Here is a 7,625-nt window from a genome sequence, read left to right as displayed (position 1 = left end):
TCTGTTGACCAAATGTGTGTGTGTCCTGGGCTTGAGCAGAGCTTGGCGCCAAGTGAACAGCGTCGTAGCCACGGCCAAGCTAATTATAGGCTGCACAGAAACAGGCTGCACAGCAAAAATTGTCCTGGGGTATCGCAAGATGAGAGGCCATGTGTGCAGTGCAGATACTTTAGGAAGCTGTTGGTGAATCAAGCCTGTTATAAAAGGAAGAAGACAGTAGTTTCTGCAGCGAGAATGTCGAAAAAACTCGTCAAACACAACCTGCAGCTCTGTCGCGAAAAGGCAAAGGCTGGTAAACTTAAAACCACAATTTCAAAGATGAAGAAAGACAATGCCACTATTTCCGAAGAGAAGCTTGAACAGAGCCTCACTGGACTACCTGAAAAACAGCGACAGCAAGTGCAAGCATGCTTTCACGCTTCCAAAAGAAAAAGAACGCAAGGAATAAAATACAGTCAGGAGTGGGTGTTAGAGTGCATCCTAATGAGGATAAAAAGCCCCAAGCTGTACGAACACATTCGCAGGCACAATATAATGGTGCTTCCCAGCAAGAGCTGTTTGCTCAGGTGCATGAAGGGATATAAAAGCTCTTTCGGTCTGAATGAGAATGTTTTTGCAGCAATTGCAGAAAAGACCAAAGACATGAGCGAATTTGAGAGGCATGGAGGCATCTCCATTGATGTGATGAAGTTGTCGGAGTGCCTGAAAGTAACAAGTAGTGGGCTTATTGAAGACTTCGTGAACCTGGGAGCCTACACCACCCCGGACCAGAGCACGGAGACCTGCGACCATGGTCTGGTAGTACTCTTCCAGCCATTTTCCGGCAACTTTCAACAGATGCTTGGCGTCTTCGGGTCCCACAGTAATGTGAAGGCAGACGTCCTTTCCAAAATCGTCATTGACGCCACGTTGGCAGCAGAAAAGTCTGGCCTGTTCGTGGATTTTGTGACCACGGATGCTGCATCCTGGGATCGCAGAATGTGGCGGTCGTTTGGTATAAAAGCAACAGCTGACAAAACGGTGTGCAAGGTTCAGCACCTTGCAAATGACCATAGAAGTTTGCACTTTTTATTTGACTTCCCTCACCTGGTTAAATGTGTGCGTAACTATGTGTGCGTTGTATCGACAGGCATTCATATACCGGAAGGATATGTCCGAATGGATGTCATAAAGGGGATGCTGTGAGGCTTAAAGCGATTCCTCATGTGACTAGGGCGGTAATTGAACCGATAATGGCAGCGTTTGGGCGAGTTGGTTAGACATGTTAAACCTGGAAAGCGCATAAAAACAACGGACAACAGCAAGAGACAGACACACGAGCGCTTACTTCCAACTGATTTTTATTTTCATGCGAGAAGCAGAATATATGTACACTTCAGATCACATGCGCATGCGAAGAAAAAACTAAAAAAAAAATATTATCTGGCTGCACATGTAAAAGATGAAAGATATGCAATCTCTTTCTCAGACAGCAAAATCGACGCACCACTTACACAATCATCGCCAGTTCGTGCTATCTCACTTGCCTCAACAATTTCACGCGTTGTTTTACACTTGCTTTTATAAACCCATAAATTGGATTGTCCTTTAAGAATAATCGTTTCAGAAGCGGGAACGTGGCAAAAATCAGTCTCAGACTTCCTGCAAAAGAGCCTAAAACAGCTAGTTGTTGACGACCCCTTCTTAATAAAAAATTCCGATTGTGTGACTACTTTTCTTAAGCAAATTGAAAGAAGAAGTCTAAGTGCTTTCTCTGTAGATATAAAGGACCTCTACTACTCTTTGCCCCAAAATGGTTTGCTGCAGTGCGTTGAAAGATGTATCGAGAACTCTGGTGTAACTGATTTTCAGAATTCAGTGGGTGTGAGTGTCGGCGCTTTTCTAGAACTTTTAGGAACATATCTCGATTCTACATTTGTTAGGTGGGGCGATGACCTGTTTTTACAGAAGCAAGGAATTTGTATAGGGTCCAGTGTGGCTCCCATTTTAAGTGACGTGTTTTTATCTGAATGTGACAGAAGGCTCTTTGCTCGCCTGAAAGACGTAGGGGTGTTAAATGTATTTCGTTACGTTGACAACTTTTTTTTTGTTAATTGTTGTTTAATTTTGTTAGAAACAACTGTAATCACCCTCGATGAGGCCGTTGGAAGTGTTTTAGATTGTTTTTCGAACTGTTTATCTCCACTTGTTGTCACACATGAGCTCCCTGATAACAATAGCATACGCTTCCTTGACATCATGTTAACATTTTTTGAAGATCATACTTGCTGGATTTATCATCCCAGAGATGGAAAATTGCCTTTACCTTTCAGCTCCGCGCATTCTAAACTCATTAAACGTAACATAGCTCGTTTAGGTTTCATAAACTGTTTGAAAAAGTCATGCCCACATTCTGTTGAAGAAAGCATCTTTTTACAGTCAAGAAAGTTGCAAGATGCTGGCTACCCTTTGCACATGCTGGTGTCTGTTGCAGAAGGACTTGTTAAAACAAACAAAAGGAATGCTAACTCAAAGCAAGAGCCGGATAAGACAAAAGATAAAAGAAAGTTTGCAGTCATCCCCTATAAGCACAGGTTGTCATACAACCTAAGAAAAATTGGTAACAGAGTGAATGTAAATGTTTTGTTCTCTGCCCCAAGTAAGCTGAGTGTGCTAAGTAAGCAGAGCACGTCAAAAAACAGGCTGAAGTCAGGTTGCATGATCAAGCACCAAAAACCATTCGTAAAATGCACAGAAGGGGCTGTGTACAAGATGCCATTGACTTGCGGTAACTATTACATAGGCCAAACTGGTAGATGCCTAAATGAGAGATTAGGTGAACATAATTACGCTGTCGAAAACAGAAAAGGTGGGCATTTGAGCATTCATTGCCTCAAGTGCAAAAGCAAGAAGAATTGTCGTCCTCTCTTTCATCAATGTGAAGTTCTGTATAAAAGCAAGTGTAAAACAACGCGTGAAATTGTTGAGGCAAGTGAGATAGCACGAACTGGCGATGATTGTGTAAGTGGTGCGTCGATTTTGCTGTCTGAGAAAGAGATTGCATATCTTTCATCTTTTACATGTGCAGCCAGATAATATATTTTTTTTTTTTTTCGCATGCACATGTGATCTGAAGTGTACATATATTCTGCTTCTCGCATGAAAATAAAAATCAGTTGGAAGTAAGCGCTCGTGTGTCTGTCTCTTGCTGTTGTCCGTTGTTTTTTATGCGCTTTCCAGGTTTAATTGAACCGAATCGGTTTGAAAAAATGAAAGTGAACTTCGCCTTTTCACTTTTTAGTGATGAGGTGCTCAGGGGATTGTACGTCTACTGTGATGACATCGAAAGAATATGCGGCCATGGCTCTTGTTCTGCAACAGAATCCTTCGTACGACGGATGTCGAAACTTGTTGCAGCTATGACATCAAGGTGTAGTCGTGGTGCCATGCGCATCGGGTCAACAAGTCATACTGAGGTGAAGGATTTTGTAGCTTACCTGGATGCTTGGGAGGCACAGATTGGGAAGCTAGGCTTCCTCACACCTGGCACTGCAGAAGGCCTTCGTGCGACGCTCGCCAGCACATTGTTGATTTCTGATTATGTCGCAACAAAGCTCAGCTACAAGTATCTATTGACCGCACGTCTGAGTCAGGATCCATTAGAGAATTTGTTTGGTATCTTGAGGCAGATGTCTGGGAGTAACGATCACCCTACTCCATCTCTATTCTTGTTGTCTGTAAATTCATTTTCATTTTGTAGCTTAGCAAAACCTCCAGCAAATGGCAATGTTTCGCCTTCACTGATACGCAGCTTGCTCTCTAGCAGCAGCAAAATGCCAAAACAAATTCTAGGAAAACTGGACCAGCTTATGGATGTTGGGTGCCTAAATGAAGTCAATGAGGTACTTGAATCATGCGACTTATTAAGTGACTATGATGCCACAATCTTAAAGAGCGACTCTCGGATCGCCTATTATGTCACAGGCTACGTTGCTCTAAAGATGTTGAAGAAAACGAAGTGTGATGACTGCTCGAAGGCGTTACTTCTGCTAGCCACTTCAGAACTTCTAGAGGAAGCTTGCTTGACACAGGAGATGGATAAAGGCGGGCTGCTATACCCGTCTTCAGATCTTCAGGAACTGATTGCAAAGCTGGACTCATTTAAGCATTGTTTTAGTTTCAACAGGTTAAAAGCAGACAGCTTGGTGGACTTGATCTCATGCTTGCCTAGGAACAGGCTGAACATGGTTGGCTGTGGCAAACACAACAAAGAGGTAACGAACACAGTCATAAACTTCTATGCTCTCACAAGGCTTCATTTTATAGTTCAAGCAGAGAACAAGTCAAGGATGGGGAAGAGGCAAAAAATGTGTCACCTCAAGCTCAGGTGTGTTACATGAGGAATGTGTTGTGGAATTTTCTCAGTGAACATTAGTTCTCAACCCATTGACTGCACTTCCATGAGACTATATTTCCCAAGTTTTTATCCAATACGCTATAGTCTCACTATTTTATTCTTACTGACAGGGGTTGACCACAAGTATCTGGTCCTGAAATAAAATCCCCGTGTTGTACTGTTGTACTGCCACGTTCCCTGACTACTGTGTTTTCTCGGATTGAAAGCGAGGACAAGGCACGCAGGTTGTCCTTGACAATCATTGTAGCATTCTTAAGGGCTTTTTTGACACGGCATAAACAGAGGATGATGGTCAGACAAAAAAAAAAAATGTCCTCTGTCAATTTATTCTTGTGCTCTGGTTATCTGGGTACTAGCCATGGGCTTTATTAGTTAATGAAACTTAAGCAGAGAACAAAACTAGACAGGTGAAGCGACACAGAATGCGGTACCTTAAGCTGAGACGTGTTGTGTAAGTACACGCTGTTGTCACACGCACGGCGTGCTATTTTTTTTTCGGGGGGGGGGGGGGGGGGAGCCAAAATAAAGCAGCGCCTGGTCAGGGGTTCCCAGCCTCATTTTCACTCAGTGATTGCGCTTCATGCCGCCAGGTACGCGCTTAATGATATGTAACAGCGGCCTGAAAACCAACACGTTTCGTGCGAATCACGAAGCGACTAGGCAAGAGCAATGTGATATCGGGTGATCGCTCGGTTCAAAAGCAATTGCAAGAGATAGCGGATTATCACGCGCTTAAAACACCCTAGCAAATAGTGCGAGAATTGGGCCTAGTTGGCTGTTTGGTGTCTGTTTTCGTCCTGTCCGTATAAGGTTACGACCACGCATCATGCGTTGCAGGCGTCTCGTTTGATGGCGTGTTTTTGGGCCGAGTTATAAGCTTTAAGGGACACAGCATTTGACATCTTTATAGATATAGGTGCTGATACCTCCACGATAAAGTACAGGGGCGATGAATGGTGCGTATGCAGAAACGCACATTAATCCGCTGTCAGTCGTGCTTGCTTGCCTGGCCGTCTTGTTGCAGTCGAGAAACACGGCGTCATCGCAACGCTCTGGAGACCGTCCCAACCTCACAAATTAGGGTGCCTCGATGCGGAGAGCGGGCGCGAATCGAGGCACCCTAGCACAAAAGCAAGCAATGCGACCCTAGCGGCAAGAAAGGTACTCACAAGGCAGGGGTTGGATGAGGAAGTGATGAGCAGGCATCCTTCTCATTTGCCGCGCATGCGCGCAGGACGCATAGCTCAAACCCAGAGCCTAACGTTAGATGTCGGTAACTTGCTCTGCAGAGCCCCGTCAGCGCGCTTTAGACAAGGCTGCTCATTACTGTACTTGCAGGTAAGGAAGAGATAGCACATTAAGGCTTTGTAGCTTCAACTCCGTTACAAAAAAAAGTCAACATCTGAATGATGTAAGCCATAAAGGCCGGAATAACAAACGTGCACCACTGAAAAAAGGCCCATGAAACAGTGACAGACAGCTCTAGCCAGCAGCTCCTCTAGAAGAGGCACTGCTCTAGCACTGTGGAATATCTAATACTTCGAATCTAATCCGAATTGAATGTGTGAATTGATGGCTCACTGGAGCTTTTGTGTTTTGGGGCTAGCACATCACAAACGCTCCTTGTGGCAAGGTTGTCATCCCCCCATATGGCCCGTGTAGTGGCCTTCACAAGTGTGGGCTTCTTGTTCTGCAGTATTTTAGCTGCCTGCACACCATTCCCAAGGTGAAATTGCAGAAAACAGTACATAAGAGATCTCTTATTAATATGAATAAATTTATTTCAAATGACAAACTAGGTCACAATAAATATAGAAGTAATAAGTGTGCGTGCATGATGTGCGACATTTGCTATAAGCGCTAACCGCATAGGGTGGTGGGCTGCCAAAGCATTGCCGCTTGTTGCTGTCGCTCAGGTTCTGGGTTTGTACAAAATTTTGCATGTCGCCCGGAAGCAGCTCCTGAGGCAGCCAATCGCAGAAGGCTTTGGGGTAGACAAATTCCATTCTGGCCTTTTTTTTTCTTTTTTTTTTTCTTTTTTTTTTTTGAGAGAGAAGTTTTTCCTAGCCTGGTTTGAGCAAGGAGGGTTTGAGTGAAGAACCTGCAGACGCTCACTTCGTCTGATCCGTGCATATATGAGCGCATCGAGACAATTCGGTAAAAGCTTGGTAGGGTAGTAAGCGAAAAAATAATCTAGTATAGCTAGCTATTTCTAATTTTCGAAAGGAGCAGGAGAAAGTCACTGCTTGCAATGCAGATCTGCATCGCAGTGTAGTAGCTCACCGCTGTGCTGTGACCATTTCTTTTTTAGCACGATGCGTTAGAAAAAATTTCAGTGTTTTATCGCACTTCATGCTGTTTACTGTTAGAAACTGAATATAGCGTAACTGTCCTCCCTTTGACCGAACGACGAGGCGGTGGTGGTACCAAAGCAACGCTGAAAACGCACCTCTGTCGCCGAGCGCCTCTCCGTGATCACCGGCATGCGGTGACAAATCCGAGGCAGCAACAATCAGGCAAAAAATATAAGCTTTTACGGGAAGCATATAAATCCAAACATACCTAAGAATAATAAGGCCCCTTTCAAACTTCGGGACAAGAAAAGTGACCTCATGTGGATACTTCGCTAATTTGGGTCAGCGGCGGTCATCACTGCCGATTTGCACTGGCAGCCGTTGTGCCCGCTTGCGTCATGGTTCGTCGTCGTCTGTGCTGCTGGATTTCAGCCCAACCTTACCACACCTTTCACAACTGGAGGAGCACAAAAGAATCGAAAAACATTTTTTACTTACCCAACAATCACCGGTCCTAGGCCTTGCAGAAATCCCGACATTTTTGAGTCTTGCCAGAAGTTGTCAGACCGCCAGGTCCGTTTAGATTTCCGTAGACGCTTCCGAAGTAATGTGATGAAATAATTAATATACTAACAACGATGCATAAATCGTGTTAAAACCGCAAAATACGAGCCGCGCACCGCGTTCTCAAAATCCGCCGCCATGGCCGCCGCCATCTCTCAGGTCTAGACTTCGGAACGGCTACCAAGGCTACTTTTGGCTCGTAGAAGCAGTAGAGGCTCGAGAGAGAACTGCGGAAGCGATGACGTGATAACGTGATAAACGGATAAACGCTAAAAACCTGCATTTGTCAAATTTCAGAACAAGACACACGCGAAGTTATCCAAATTTACTGATATTTTATACTTCTGACGCATAACTGTATTCGTCCCGCT

The 7,625-nt window shown here is 44.4% G+C and overlaps 1 long non-coding RNA gene across 3 annotated transcripts in view; it reads right to left on the bottom strand.

Annotated features, from left to right (window-relative positions):
* LOC146177535 (uncharacterized) overlaps positions 1-7,413 on the bottom strand; it is a 201,798-nt gene extending 194,385 nt beyond the window's left edge. For all 3 annotated transcript variants that reach the window (XR_014701047.1, XR_014701046.1, XR_014701045.1), the window contains exon 1: positions 7,189-7,413. This is a non-coding gene — a long non-coding RNA (uncharacterized LOC146177535). The remainder of the gene's footprint in view (positions 1-7,188) is intronic.
* Positions 7,414-7,625: the final 212 nt, after the last annotated feature.

The sequence above is a fragment of the Amblyomma maculatum genome, chromosome 10 (assembly GCF_055883805.1).
Source record: "Amblyomma maculatum isolate TAMU_Amacu chromosome 10, ASM5588380v1, whole genome shotgun sequence".
Lineage (NCBI taxonomy): Eukaryota > Metazoa > Arthropoda > Arachnida > Ixodida > Ixodidae > Amblyomma > Amblyomma maculatum.
This window is presented reverse-complemented; position numbering and strand designations above follow the sequence as displayed.